Genomic DNA, 17,080 nt, shown 5'->3' on the forward strand with positions numbered 1-17,080 from the left:
CAATCCATTTTTTAAGACTGCATAATATATTTACACTTTTGTTTTTCAGGGTAGTAGGCCAAGCACTTATTTATCAATGTTTAAAAGTGAAGGGTAGTTTAATGTGCTGAAATACATTTCAACAGAAAACTACATGGTCTTTTTGATCAAACAAGAATGTTTCCAAGTCCATCTGCAATAGTTTATGTCTTGTAGGCAATTTTTTGTACAAATAATGACTAAAGAGCACATTGTTTGCTCTTTAGTTATATTATAAAAATTAGGCTATACTGATTTTTGAGTTTTTTTAGCTTCTTATCTTGTAATCTAGTAGCTTTTTCATTGACTGCAAACCCTGAATGTTGAGGAACATACACTCATTTAATGTCAATGCCAGTGATAAGAGTATTAAGTGTAACAGACTTAGTTATTACATCTTTTTCTGTGTTTATTTTCCAGGCATTTTTCTTCCAGTCTTTAATTCAATTCCTTATACCATTTATACTAAAATTTATAAGTGTAGAGATCCCACTTATTGATATTTTGATTCTTGCCTTTTTCAATTTCTTTACAGACAACCTGCTTTTCTGTTCTTTGATTTGTCAGTTTCTCAGGAAGTCTCACTAAACTTAGGAGATGATTTGGTCCCAAGTAAATATACTTTCCTCCTCTCCTTACTGTGGTACCAATCATTTGTGTAAATCACAGCTTCATCTCCCATGTAGGAAAATATATATTTAGTAAGTAAAGATACTATCTGTATTTTCTTTTGCAAGCTTTGAACAAGGCTATTCCTCTTTATCTGCTGCCTCATAAGGTCTCTTGTTTGGCTTCATTTTGGGCTTTTGTGTGTCACTTTTTTTTTTCTGCTCTGTTAAATTATCAGGGATTACAATTTTTCAGGCAAAGTCCCACACTTTGTCCTCAGTAGCAAACTTCTTAAACCATGCAGCAAGGAATACTGTTCACTTGTTCCTGATATTCACTCATAGATGGAGAGCACATCTGTCTTGTGACCCCTCCTAATGGTGTAGAAAATGGCAATCCTTGAACAAGGAGGGCTACAGTAACCAAAGACACCCTCAGCAATTATGGAGACAGGGCTCAGAGCCTCAGCATGGCCACTTCTGGGGCATAGTTAACAGAAGAAGAAAACTCCCTGTATTCAGGACAGAAGATATTTCCAGGCCAGAGCTTCTGCCTAAGCAGGCACCATAAAGTTTTCTGTGCTGACATTAGGACTGTATCCTCCATTCCCCACTTTTTCACTCCACGAGCTGTGTTTAGCAAGTGTATGAGGGAAAGCTAAAAATGGAATACTGTTATGGATGAGAAGAGCAATTAGAAAATCAATTTATTAGAACACTATACTCTGTTGATGTTCATCATGTGTATTTAAATAAAATATTCATCATTAATTAGAGTTGTTAGTACTCATTAAAATATTTTCAAAGGCTTTAATAATTTTTCATACTTTTTGATACATTTTTTACTTCACTCAAAAAATTTTCAATCACTTGTAGTACATTTTAGCCAAACATGATCTATTTTTCCCATTTATGAGTCCAATGAAAACCCACTTTTACTAATAACATCAGTTTCCAAGAAAAAAAAATGAATACATATTTCTATTTTTTTTCTTACCCACTTTTTTATGAAATATACTTTTAGATTTTGTTTAGCTTTTTCTAAAGATAATGCTACTACTAAATGAAGGAAAACATATAGAGATTTAAAATGGTAAGTAAAAAGATAAACATAAAAAGTTTCAGCAAGATTACTTATTAGAGTATATATTTTAGAATCTTAGTGAAAATATAAATAAATAATGTCTATATATTTCTACACTTTCTATTGGCAGAAATTTATAAAGTTGCTGATAGGCAGAAAAGTGCTTATGCACAAAAAAAGAGCTAAAGTCAATGAAATATTGTTCATTGAACCACTCTTGATAGTATGTTCAAGCTTCCTTCCTTATTCCTACTATGATTATCTCCTTTCATATTTTTAAGCTTAACTAACTTTCAGTCTTTTTTAAAAATATTTTTACATATTCATTTATTTGTTTTAAATACACATTGCTTTATGAATCATGTTGGCAGAGAAAAATTAGAACAAAGGAGGAAAACCGTGGAAAAGAAAAAAAAAAAAACAGAAAAAAAGAAATGAACATAACATTGGCTGTTTTATATTCAATCTGCATTTTTTTTTTTCTGGATGCTGATAAAATTTTCCATCTAAAGTTCATTAGGATTGCTTTGGATCACTGAACTACTGAGAAGAACCAAATCTTTCATAGTTGATCATCATGCATTTTTGCTGTTATTGTATACAATGTATTCCTGATTCTGCATGTTTCACTCAGGATCAGTTCATGTAAATCATTCCAGGCTTTTCTGAAATCAGTTTGTTTATTGTTTTTTAAAGAACAATAATAACCAATCATCTTCATTTACCATAACTTGTTCAGTCATTTTCCAATTGAGGAGAATCCATCCATTCATTTTTCAATTCTTTGCTACCACAAAAAGAGCTACTACAAACATTTTTGCATATGTGAGTCCTTTTCCTTTTTTTTTTTATTTCTTTGGGGTACAGAGCCAGTATTGGCATTGAGTCAAAGGGTATGCACAGTTTTGTGGTCCTTTTGGGATACAGTTTCAAATTGCTCTCCAGAATGATTGGATCATTTCACAACTCCACCAACAATGCATTAGTGTCCCAGTTTTCCCACATCCCCTCCAACATTTATTGTTATCTTTTCCTTTCATCTTAGCCAATCTGAAAGATGTGAGGTGGTAGCTCAGAATTGTTTTAATGTGCATTTCTCTAATTAAGAGTGATTTAGAACTTTTTTTTTTTTATTTGACCATAGATGACTTGAATTTCACCATCTGAAAATTGCATTTTTATATCCTTTGACCATTTATCAATTGGGGAATGACTTTTATTCTTATAAATTTTCTCACAGTTCTTTATATTTTAGAAATGACCCCTTTATCAGAAACACTGGCTATAAAACTTTCCCCTAGCTTTGTACTTCTCTTTTAATCTTGTTTGTGTTGGTTTGTTTGTGCAAAAACTTTTAAATTAAATATAATAAAAGCTGTTCATTCTGCCTTTCATAATGTTCTCTACTTCTTTGGTCATAAATTGCTCTCTTCTCCAAAGATCTGATAGATAAATCATCTTTTGCTCTCGCAAATTGCTTATGCTGTTATACTTTATGCCCAAGTCAAGTATCCAATTTGAACTTGGGTGTGAGATGTAGGTCTATGCTGAGCTGCTGACATATTATTTTCCAGTTTTCCCAGAAATTTTTGATAAATATTGAGTTCTTATCCAGAAGCTGGAGTTTGGGGGCTTTGCCAAACACAAGTTTACTATAGGCTTTGATCATTGTGTTGTGTGTATTTAATTTATTCCACCAAATCACAATTCTATTTCTTAGCCAGTCCCAACTGGTTTTAATGACTGCTGCTTTATAATATAGTTTTAGGGCTGATACTGCTAGCCACCATCCTTCGTATTTTTTTTCTCATTAATTCCCTTGCTATTATTGACATATTTTTCTTCCAGATGAATTTTTTTGGTAGTTTTACAAAACAATTGTTGGCAGTTTGATTGATATGGCACTATACAAGTAGGCCAATTTAGACAGAATTGTATTTTATTAGTTCAGCCTATCCATGAGCAATTGATATTTTTCCTGTTGTTTATACCTGACTTTATTTGTGTGTGAAGTGTTTTGTAATTGTGTTTATATAGTTCTTGGGTTTGTCTTGGCAGGTAGACCTCCCAAATATTTTATTTTGTCTACAGTAATTCTAAATGGAATTTATCCTTCTATCTTCTACTGATGGACTTTGTCAGGAATATGTAGAAACATTGGTGATTTCTTTGTTTTATTTTAATCCTACAACTTTGCTAAAGCTGTTGTTTCCAGGAAGTTTAAAGATAATTTTCTAGGATTCTCAAAGTATGATGGTTTAATCTCCTCAATGCCTATTCTAATTTCTTTAATTTCTTTTGCTTTTCTTATTGCCAAAGCCAATTTCTAGTACAATGTTGAATAATAGTGGTGATAATAGGCGTGCTTTTTCACCTCTGATTTTATTAGAAATAATAATTGCTATTGGCTTCAAATAGATACTGCTTGTTATTTTAAGAAAAGTTCAATTTATTCCTAAGCTGTAGTATTTTTAATAAGAATGGGTGCTGCTTTTTGTTAAAAGCTTTTTCAGCATCTAGTGAGATTTTATGATTTCTGTAGATTTTGTTATTGATGGTCAATTATAGTAATAGTTTTCTTGATTTTGAACCAGTCCTCTTTTTCTGATGTAATCCCATTTGGTTATAGTGAATTTTTTGCCAATAAATTGCTGTAATTTTTTTTTTTGCTGATATTATACCAATAATGCTATTATTTTTGCTAGTAATTTGCTAATAATAAATATGAAAATTTTTGTAGCAATATTTATTAGAGAGATTGTCTATAATTTTCTTTCTCTGTTTTGGCTCTTCCTAGCTTAGGTACCAATATCATATTGTGCCATAGAAGGAATTTGGAAGGACTTCTTCTTTACCTATTTTTCCAAATAGTTTACATAGTATTGAAAGTAATTGTTCTTATGTTCAAAAAGTTATCAAACTCTTCATACCCTTTGACCCAGCAGTGGGCTTATATCCGAAAGAGATCTTAAAGGAGGGAAATGAACCTGCATGTGCAAAAATGTTTGTGGCCACTCTATTTGTAATGGCAAGAAACTGGAATCTGAATGGATGCCCATCAATTGGAAAATGAATTTTGCTATATGAATGTTATGGAACATTATTGTTCTGTAAGAAATGACCAGCAGTTTGATTTCAGAGAGGCCTGGAGAGACTTACCTATGTGATGCTAAGTGAAATGAGCAGAACCAGGAGATCATTATAGATCGCAAAAACAAGACTATGCAATGATTAATTCTAATAGACGTGGCTCTCTTCAATAATGAGATGATTCAAACCAGTTCCACTTGTTCAGTGATGAAGAGAACCATGTATACCCAGAAAGAGGACTGTGGGAATTGAGTGTGGACCACAATATAGCATTTTCACTCTTTCTGTTGTTGTTTGGTTGAATTTTCTTTTCTTTCTCACTTTTTTTTCTGTCTTGATGTGATTTTTCTTGTGTAGCAAGATAACTGTATAATGTATACATATATTTATTTACATTTTTTAGTTTTATTGTATACATATATGTATACATATATTGGATTTAACATATTTTAACATATTTAATATGTATTGGACTACTTGCTATCTAGGGGAAGGGTTGGGGGGAAGGAATGGAAAATTAGAAATAAAAGGTTTTGCAAGGGTCAATGCTGAAAAATTACCCATGCATATATTTTGTAAATATAAAGCTTTAATAATAATAAAAAAAGAAAGTAATTTGTTCTTCAAATGTTAGGTAGAAATCACTAATAAATCCATCTGGTCCTGAAGATTTTTTCTTAATGATATCATTATGGCTTGTTCAACTTCTTTTTCTAAAATGGGGTAATTTAAGTAGATTGTTTCCTCTTCTGAGGATTTTTATTTTTGTAAATATTCATTCTTTTTTTTAGATTGTCAGATTTACTGTCAAATATTTGGGCAAAATAGCTCCTAATCATAGCTTTAAATTCTTTTTCATTTGTGATACGTTTACCCTTTTCATTTTTAATGATGGTGATTTGTTTTTTTCTTTCCTTTTTTCCCAATCAAATTAGCCAAAGGTTTATCTATTTTATTAGTTATTTCATAAAGCTAATTTTTATTTTTATTAATGAGTTTAATAATTTTCTTAGTTTCACTTTTGTTAATCTCAACTTTGAAACTCAACATTTCTAATTTGGTACATAATTGGGGGTTTACAATTTTTTTTTCCCCTAGGTTTTTTTTTTTAATTGCATGCCCAATTAATTGATCTCATCTTTCTCAATGTTATTAATATAGGTATTTAGACATATAACATTTCCCTAAGAACTGTTTGGTTGCTTTCCACAGGTTTTGGCATGTTGTATCATTATTGTCATTCTCTTGGATGAAATTATGGATTGTTTCTGTGATCTGTTGTTTGGCCCACTCATTCCTTAGAATGAGATTATTTAACTTCCAATTAAATTTTAGTCTATCTTTCTCTAGCCCTTTCTTGAATATATTTTTTATTGCATATGGTCTGAAAAGGAAGCGTTTACTATTTCTGCCTTTCTGCATTTGATTGTGAGGTGTTTATACCTTAATACATGGTCAATTTTTGTGTAGGTAACATAAACACTTCAGGTAACATATTCCTTTCTGCCTCTAATCAATTTTCTCTAGAGGTCTATCATATCTAGGTTTTCCAGGATTCTATTAACATCCCTAATTTATTGTTTATTTTGTGGTTAGATTTTTCTGATTCTGAGAGGGGAAGCTTGAGGTTCCCCCACTAAAATAGTTTTGTGGTCTATTTCTTCCTGTAACTGGCTTAATATATTCTCTAGAAATTTGTATATTCTACCATTTCATCTATATGCGTGGGTGTATTTATTATTGTTACTGCTTCATTATTTATGGTACCCTTATTTACTTTCCTTCCTTATTTCTTTTAATTAGATATATTTTTTACTTTTGCTTTATCTGAGATCAGAATTGCTACTCCTGTTTTTTTTTTTTTTTACTTCAGCTGAGGCATGATAAATTCTGTTCTAAACTTTTACCTTTTCTTTATATATGTCTCTGTGTCAAATGTGTTTCTTATAAGCAACATATTGTAGTATTCTTTTTTTTTTTTTAATCTACTCTTCTCTTTGCTTCTGTTTTGTGGGAGAAGTCATCCCATTCACATTCATAGATATGATTACTAGCTCTCCATTCTATTTTTCCCCTGTTTATACTTTTGTTCACTCTTTCTACCCTGTTCTTAGAAGTGTTTTTTTTTTGACCCACCCCACCATAATCTTCTATCACCTCTCCCCTTAGTCTTACCTTTTTTTTCTCTAGTGTTTCTGCCCTCTCTTTTATCCAGCTCCTCCCTTTTCTTTTCCTTTTCTTATCTTACTTCTTTATAGGGTTAGATAAATTTCTATAACAAACTGAATGATTAAGTTATCCACCCTTTAAGCCAAAACTGATGAAATCAAGTTTCAGACAATTTCATCCCTTTTCCTTTATTGTAATAGTTGCTCCTTGATGTTTGATTTAAGCCTTGGCTTTGAGCATAGGGGCCCTTTGTCTTTGCAGGATGGAGTTTTGCCTCCTCTTACCTAGAAACAGTCTGGTTTCCAAGAATCTGCCTTTACATCAAGGATTAGAGGCTGTCCCTCTGGTCTGCTTCCCTCCTGAGCCAGGACTGATGATCTTAGTTATTGATCTGCTGTGACTATGATTTTTTTGCTGCCTTTCCTAGATTTGAGTTGGGCTGTACATCCATTTCACCCAAGTGAGATTGAGCTTTCTTTAAGTTTTTCTAATCCTCAAATTGGAGACTGGTTTCATTCCATCAAATTCTGTTTACAGACTATTGATTTCTTGGTGTTTGAGAGGGAAAGTGGTAGAGCTCAAGTAGCTTCCTGGTTTCACTCTACACCTTTGGCTTTATTCTTGGAACAACTTAACTTTTTTTTTAATTTTATTTTTGTAAAATTGGAGGATTTTTAATGAAGGAGGGGGGAAAGAGCAAATAATGTCATTGTTCAATGATGTGCTCTCTTCCTACTGTTAATGACTCAGTGGTGTTCAGTACAATCTAAAACCAGTAGATGCATTTATATGAGGAAATCTGGTTGATTTTGATTCTTTGTGAGTGATAGAATGAAGAGCTAAAATGGTCAGTATGCATGTTAAATGACAGAAGTACCATATAGTTGATAAAACATTATATTTGTTATTAAGATAGATAATTTGAGTTAGATAAATAGTAAGATAGATAAATTCTTATACCTATCTAGTAATTAACTATGTGGAAATTATTCATATATCCTGTGAATCTTAGAATTCCAATTTTTAAAAAGAGAATATCATGATCCAAAAGTTTTTGTTTTTGTTTTTGTTTTGATAAGTCTTTATAAATAATCCTTTAAGTGTGATTTCTTGAAAAAATTTTGACATTAATAATTATCACTAATAGTTTTATTTAACACTGTATGTATAACAGCAAGATGGTACAGAAGATAGATTGCCAAGTCTGGAGTTAGGAAGACTCATCTTTGTGAGTTTAAATCTAGTCTAAGACATTTACTAGCTGTGTGAGCCTGGACAAGTCTTAATTCTTTTTACTACTATTTTCTCATTTATAAAGTGAGCTAGAGAAGGAAATGAGAAATCTGTCTTATAACTTTACTAAGAAAACCCAAAATGTTATCTTCACAGAATTAAAAGTGACTGAAATGACTGAACAACAACATAAGAGATGTTATATAGCCATTATGTGCAATGGATTGTATTCTTGAATGAAATTCTTCTTATTTCCTAGATTCTACTCATCAGACTTTCCCATTTGATTCCAATTGCCTCCAGACAGGAATGGTCCTAGTTCATTAAGGATGTAATGCCTGATATTGCATAAGATCTCCTAAAATAGAATTTTTATTCATTTCACCTGAGATTTAATAGCTTTTGTATGCTCACTGATTCATTTTTTTAATTCTTCCTCAACATTATCTTGAAATAAGCTTCTCTGATTTTGATGCCATTTCAAATTTGTTGGATTGCAGACAAGGTAACTTTAAAGTTGGAAAGTCTGACAGGATTTTCAGGCTTCTGAAAAACTTCCATCCTAGTTTTATGTACATAAGGACTATAACTTTAAGATAGTATTTAAGGACTATGGGTTTAAGATTGCATCTATATTTAAACTTCCATAAATTTTAGGCCACCCAGAACTGATGTTGACTATTTTCTTGAACCAGCTTGGGCCTATTTATCTATATCATAGCTTGTTTTCTTGGAGAATTATCACAAATTGTGAAATTCTTTTGATTCTTAAATTATTTAAAATGAGGAAATGACTATTAGGTCATTTCAACCTTAATGTTACCCTTACTGATCTAGATGATGGTTATTTAGACATAGCTAAATAATGTAGATAATAGGTAATCATTTCAGGTACCTTTCTTAGGTATTTTTGATGATGGCTATCTCTTATTCTTTGTGTCACTCCTCAAAATACATCCTATCACTATAAGTTTAGGATACAAAGAAATATTTTATATAAGAAAAAGGTAACTGATGAGAAACATTAATTGGTCCCACAAAGATTCTTAGGGCATGTGCCAACAGAATTTTCACCTAAGTAGGTGAGGTACAAACTATGAAAAGTCAGAAAGGTCATAGTAATGACACTGCTAAAAAGTGACACTCTAGTAATAAAAGGATGCTTGCTCACTTTCCTGTGCCTCTAATTGAGAATAATCAATCTTAAACTCATAGGTATTAACTGCATCTGGAAGGAGACTGGTGGACTTGAGATAAACTCTAACCTGACTGAATCAGGAACAGAGATTCTAGGGTTAATCTACACAAATAATGAGTCTGAGATGAAAGTATGACTCCCAAATGGAAAATTTTCAGTAGTCTGATAAAATCTGGAACTAGAAGTCAGAAAAGAAACCAAAGCTTGGTGAGAGCTTTAGATAATAAATTGTGGATCATAAAAATAAAGAAATTCTACCTAAAAGGAAAAAAAGAATGACTTTTTTTGACATTAATAAATGAAAATCACACAATCCAGTTTTGAAGAGTAACATTGTGTGACCTAGAAACATTCACAAGAGTGAACCAAATCTATAATCAAAAATTCATTTTAATCCTAAACATCCTTATTAATTGTCTCCTACAAGAAAGTCATTGCATTAAGCACTGGGAATAGAAAGAAAAATAAAAAAAAAACACAATTCTTTTAAAAAGAGTTTACATTTTACTAGGGGAAATATATTGAGTCTCACAAAATTGTCATATGCTTTAAGAAGAGCCAGGACTCAGGATTAGAGCCATGGCTCTCTCTTCAGCTAGATAGCACATAACAATTCTTTAACAGAAATCAAAATCTTTGATTTTTATAAGAGACACAAATAATGAATATGTCCAAGGTAAATAAGAAATTGAATTTTTTTCTAAGTTATAAATAACTGATACAAGAACTTTCCTAAAATCATTTTCCAATGAGAATGAATTGGAAAACAATAGAGGAAAAAAGATACTAGGGGCAGTAAATGATCATTTTACATATATAGATATACACACACATATATACACATATAGATATACATATACATATATATATATATATATATATATACATATTTACACACATATACATAAATTTGGTTAGTTTGTTGTTGTTAGGTAGGAGATAGACATTAATATTGAACTTTCTTTCCTCTCCATGAACTGGGCTAGATGTGTACATACTTCATACAAAACTTTAAGACAATGATGTGTATTTTATTTATTTCATGTATTTCAAGCAATCAAAGGATCTTTGAATAGAAAAGTACCTTAAAGGCCATATAATGCTAACAATATTCCCAACATGTGATCATCTAGCCAATGTTTAAATAAATCTGCTGAAGGGAAATACAACAGCTTCTACAGCACTTCATCCCATTTTGGGATAATTATCATTTTTATAAAGTTTTGCTTATGTTGATCTGAAATCTACTGCTCTGCAACATATCCACATCACTTTGAATTCTTCCATATCTCCTGAAGCTCAGTAGAGTAAGATGAGTACTTCTGCATAACAACTTTACAAATATTTAAAGACAGTCATTGTGTTTTTCTTTCTCCTCTATAGGTTAAATACTCAATTATTTCTAAATGTCATTTGCAAAGGTGATACAGTGAATAGAGTTCTGGTCCTAAAGTCAGGAAGAAATGAATTTAAATGGAGTATAAGACATGTATTACCTATGTGAACCTGGGGAAGTCACTTAACCATGATGGCCTTCCTCCTACCCCATCCTCCAAAATGAAGCATTATCGACTCTCACCCACTCAACATATATCATCTATCCTGTGTGCTTGACTCTTTGTACTAGATTAGAAATAAATCTTTTCACTCAGAAAGGGAGGACCTTTTCATTAAGGGAATAGAGTCTAGGTCTTTTGGTAGATTTTTTCTTTTCAAAGCAGTTGGTTTCATATAAGTGGTAATCATGTTTTTATACAGATATCTAACATCCATTTAACAAATATTGTATTTAACATTAAAGTTACCCATCTGGAATCTAGTGATCTGAAATATCATACAAATTCTACAAGTCCAACACACACATACACACACAACTACTTACTGTTTTGAAATAAAATTTTGAAAGGAAATAAAACTTTGTTTTAAGTCAAATATCTTCTTTTGCTGTTGTTTTGGCTTTGTGACAGAAAATGATAGAGACTAAAAATTATAATTCACCCAATGCACAAGCCAAACAAGAGGGAACTTACTATCTAAGATTGCTATAAAAGCTTATCTTCGTAAGGTTTGCCTCATAAATGCAAAAGGAATTAATTCTTTTGTTTGTCGTCATTTTTCTTTTTTTTTTTATACCTTTCAGAAAAGCTTGTTGGTTTTCAGATCCTAGATGCTTTAATATTATACTTCATTCAGAAGCATGTTTCTTTTTACAAAGCTTAAGTGACATTCTACATAATATACATTCATAGTGATGCATATAAATATAAATTAACACACACTATTTTTTGCCAACAGAGATTCAATTATTGATCAGCATAAAAGTCCAAATCACTTCTACTTTATATACTGTAAAACTAAACTTAAAAAAAAAATGAAACATCAATTTATTTCTCTTAGGGTTTACTAAATCTATATATTTTTTTGTATGTACACATATACCACACTGTATTGATTTATATATTTTTTGTATGTACAGATATACCACACAGGGATTTAAACTTCCAAAACTTATTGATGAAAGAAATAGTTTACAATCCATTACTTGTTATCATGTTTTATGATATTTTCAGATCTATTTGACTGTGTCAGTAAAAGAACCTTACCTATTTTGTTCTTTTACAAATTTACTTTCTTTTTCTATTCTTTCTTTTCTTCTTCAACCTGAGTCCATCTGCTCATTTCTAAAAACCAGAAATTTCTTTATAAAGTACTAGAATAGAGGAATTGAGTATCCAAGGAAAGATATGTGATGACCTGATGTAGAATTTTAGTTAGAGAAGTTGACAGACACTGAAAAATTGGAAAGTTTAATTTAATTGACTAAAATGTTCATGTTTAATGGGTATTATTTCAGACAAACTCAGATTTAGGAAAACTTTGGCTTTAAAAGCTCAAGCTCTCCCTCTACATCTGGGACCATCTCTAGTTCTTTTAATTTACACTGATGAGACTAATTACTTTGCATAACCTTGCCACATGTATCTAATTCACTTGCAAGTCACTGCAAGGTAATATCTTTATTATGTTCTTGATGCTATTAGTCTTCTTCAAGAATGAAGGACAAATAACAATAATCTCTTGTATTTGGTATACATACATATAAAATAACCCTTTGTAGCTTGCTTTAAGACTTTGAGATTTTCTTTGAGTTGTTTATCTACCTTAACTAATGGTTTCCTGAAGACCATTGTTAGAATGATCATACTACCTGGGAGGAGAGAATAGAGAGTGGTATCAATCAAAATTGTGGTTATCTGATAGTTATTTCTGAGAAATTGAGAGTATTAAAATATGCTAGATATTTCTGGGTAATGCATGACTCAGAGGGATAGGATGTACATTTTTTCTGGCCAAAGTTTGTCTAATTAGATAACAAGTTTAATAGGCCATGGAATCTCCATTACTTATTTCTTAATGCCATAACAAGGTATTAAGAATCACTCTCTCTAGACCTTTAAGAATTGACTAAGAAGGGTTAGAGGAGTCAATCTCTTCCCATTGATTGTTATTATTTTTTTAAATAACCATCTGGGCTAGTCTTCTCTCCAGCTCTCATTAAGATCTGTGGCTCTCTCTTCTTGCCAATATCACTTTCTCTAACTGCCACTCATAAAAAAAACACAAATTATCTTTAGGGCCTGCATATTTTCTCTACTTATACATTGTATAGATCCACTTGTGATTGTTAAAAAAAAGTATTCTACCATTCTATGAGTTGTTTATCTACCTTAACTAATGGTTTCCTGAAGACCATTGTTAGAATGATCATACTACCTGGGAGGAGAGAATAGAGAGTGGTATCAATCATCTTTTTACTTCTGTTATTTTTCAGTTTCTTCATTCTAATTTGTTCACAACAAAATGATATAACATTGTGAAGTAGTTAGAATAAACATTATTATTTACATTTTATAGATGAGGAAAATGGCAGATTTTTCATATGATTATTTGATTAGTAATCATCAGAGGTTCTTGTTATATCATATAATAAATCATAAATTCTAATAGAAACAGAATAGAGTTGTTATGAGGAAAGTCACTTGTCAAACATAAATCAACACAAAAATATATTATTTTTATTATTGACAGTAGGTATTATATTTTTATATTTTATTTACCAATGTATAAACTGTACTCAGATTGATTCATCAAAAGTTAATCTCATGAATGGATGAAAACTTACAGTTAAAATTATCTTATTTAAATTGATTCAGACTTTAAAAAAATTGTCAAGACTTTGTAAACATACCAAATTTAAATTTCAGGATAATTTTATCTTAGCAATTTGATATCTATAGGAAAAACACATAAATTAGAAAGTAAAAATTGAATTAGTTATCTATTGGGCCTAAAATCTACTGTCTTGGAGGAGAACATGGGAAAGATAAAATAAAATGGTACAAATTACATATTTGTTCAGAAAACTACAGTTGTGTAACCTATATTATTTTGTTAGCAAAATTGGATGCATTTACAAGTCAGTAAAACATCTTAAAACAGTCTTCAGGTATGTCTTCATAAAAACTTTTAATTGTGTTAGGATATATTTTTGTTCTTTGTAATAAACCCTTTGAATTTTTCAGAAGGAAAATATAACCTTTACTCCAATGTATGTGTATAGGATCATTATTCTGTATTTATCCTAATAGATAAGCATTTTACCTCATGTTTTAAAAGGTGTTATTATTTTAAAATGAATCTTTTAAAAATATTTTATCTTTATGTATCATATATCCTTATGAATACAGTTGACCCAAAATCCTTTTAAATGTGATAACTGAACAATCTCTCACCTGTAGAAATAATGTGTATAGCAAGGCAAACTGTAATTTTGTCACTGCTTTACAATGTACTTTTCATAATGGGATAAGGCGTGTTTGAGGGGATAAAAAGAAAGAATTTGATATCAGTTACTAAATGATTATTTCTTTGACTCTGAAAACAGTAGGAAAATATGATTCAAAGATGAAAAGAGTTAACTAGAAAGAAAAAATGATCCCCATTTGGTGGGGCCTAATCTACAATAGTCTTCCTATCTTTCTGGATGCAAGATGGTAATGCCTAAAGAAATCAGATGGGATAATCGGCATATGGTACATCTTCCTTAAAAGAACTCTAGTCTAACTATCATTATTCTTATTTTATAGTTGAGGAAACTGAATTATTGAGATTTAGTAAATGAGTAAATATAGTCTTGGATCTTTAATCCAGATCATCTTCCTCTTTAGATCAGTGTTATTTTCTTCTTCATAAAATTACCTAATACATATAAACACACATTCACAAAGTTAGAAAGAAAAGAGTCTTCATAGGTGTTTTAGTCCAAGTCTTATCTAAGTAAAACTCTTCTCTAAAAATATGCTTGATAAATGATCATCTTAGTCATTTCTTGAACACCTCCAGTGAGGGGCAATTCATTTAATGAAATAGCCCTTTTGAAATAATTCTAATAATTCAAAATGTTCTTATATCAAATGGAAATACATTTCTCTACAATCATCCTCAAGTGCTTCTTATTATGTCCTTCCACTTTACATTTGTCCCTATTCAATTTAATTTCTCAAATGCAATGCTACATGGCTTCAAATTCCAAAACACTTTTTTCTTTTGAAGGAATAATAATGTATGTCATCTGAGGACAATTTTAGCTGGAAAAATAGAAGGTAATAGATAGGTCACTATAATTGAAGGCCATGAAAATTTATGACAGCCAAAAGCCTCATATGGTTCTTGATCCTTCTGATACCATGTAATAGAAAGAGAGTAGCAGAAAAAGGAGCATTATGAAACTAAGAATGAAAATGCTAGACTGTCTATGATAATTATGATTTTAAATTTATTTAACAGTATTCTTAATGTGAGATCTTTGTATCTACTACTTGATTAACTAATTAGATGATAGAGAATTTTTTTTTCAGTCAAACATAAAGAAAATGAAAAGAAATACTGGACCTTGATGAAAAAATGGCTTGCAATTTCTTTTTGGTCCAACAAATAAAGGATTTGGTAGAATTTTTTTCATGGGATTTCAACAGCCATAGAAACACCTTATTTAATTTATGTACAGAGAGAAGATTCTGAAAAGTTGACAGAGTAGGTCAGAAAAATTTTGGCTTTCAAAATTTCCTCCATCAAAAAAGAAAGATCATTTCAAACCAGCAGAAATAAACACGGGGTAAAACAGTGGTCCTTGTAAGACAATTTGATAAGAACCAGGAATATCTGACCTATCAAGCTAGGTTTGATCTGAGGGAAGTGCAAACATCTCCAGGCCAACTCTTCAGAATCAGTAAACACTAAGCTCTGGTAGCAAATGAGGTGACAGACAGCCTCAACTTAGCAACTTTCATTTTACAGACAGTATTGGGATCTGATAGCTGAGAAAGAGAATACTGAAGGACCTTCTACAATCCATGAAGACTGACCTCAGAAAATAATAACAAAATGGACCTGAGACTTGGGGCTTCTTCCCCCATATTGTGAGACTACAAGTTATTGTATTAGTAGCTGCTAAAAACAAATAAAATAAAATAAATAAAAATGAATAAGCAAAGAAGAATGAACCCAATCATAGATAGTTATTATGAAAATAGACAAGATCTGAGTTCATATTCAGAGGAAGATAATGGAGTTAAAAAGACACTTTCTTTTAAATAAAAAATGTCATTTGGTCCCCAGTACAAAAAGAATTCTTGGGAGAAATTTAGAAAGGACTTTAAAAATCAAATTAGAGAGATCAAAAAAAAAAATTAGAAAAAAAGAACAATCCAAGAAAATTAAGAAAAAATATAAGTCAACCAACCTGAAATAAACCATAAAAACTTAAGAAAGATAATAATTCCTAAAATGTAGTTTTCATTTTGTCTACAGTAATTGTAAATAGAATTTCTTTTTCTATTTCTTGCTGATAGGTTTTATCAGTAATAAATAGAAATGATGATTTGTGTGGGTTTATTTTATATCCTGCAGCTTTGCTAAAATTGTGCACAAGTGAACCAATTTGGGCATAATTATCATTTTTATTATTTAAATTTGGTCTACCCATGAGCAATTGATATTTTTCCAATTATTTGGATCTGACTTTATTTCCATAAGAAGTGGTTTGTAATTTTTTTTAAATTCTTATTATAGCTTTTTATTTACAAGATATATGCAAGGGTAATTTTTTCAGCATTGATAATTGCAAAATCTTTTGTTCCAATTTTTCCCCTCCCCTTACCCTCCCCCCCCCCAGATGGCAGGTTGACCAATACATGTTAAATATGTTAAAGTATAAGTTAAATACAATATATGTATACATGTCCATACAGTTATTTTGCTGTACAAAAAAGAATTGAACTTTGAAATAGTGCACAATTAACCTGTGAAGGAAGTCAAAAATGCAGGTGAACAAAAATAGAGGGGTTGGGAATTCTATGTAGTGGTTCATAGTCATCTCCCAAAGTTCTTTTGCTGGGTGTAGCTGCATCAGTTCATTACTACTTTATTGGAACTGATTTGGTTCATCACATTGTTGAAGAGGGCCATGTCCATCAGAATTGATCATTATATAATACTGCTGTTAAAGTATATAATGATCTCCTGGTCCTGCTCATTTCACTCAGCATCAGTTCATGTAAGTCTCTCCAGGCCTTTCTGAAGTCATCCTGCTGGTCATTTCTTACATAACAATAATATTCC

The 17,080-nt window shown here is 31.0% G+C and overlaps 1 pseudogene; it reads right to left on the minus strand.

The window, feature by feature from the left end:
* Positions 1 to 245: 245 nt before the first annotated feature.
* The window catches only part of LOC127546337 (ribonuclease H1-like), a 118,589-nt pseudogene continuing 101,754 nt past the window's right edge, over positions 246 to 17,080 (minus strand).

Source organism: Antechinus flavipes, chromosome 1 (genome assembly GCF_016432865.1).
Source record: "Antechinus flavipes isolate AdamAnt ecotype Samford, QLD, Australia chromosome 1, AdamAnt_v2, whole genome shotgun sequence".
Taxonomy (NCBI): Eukaryota; Metazoa; Chordata; class Mammalia; order Dasyuromorphia; family Dasyuridae; genus Antechinus; species Antechinus flavipes.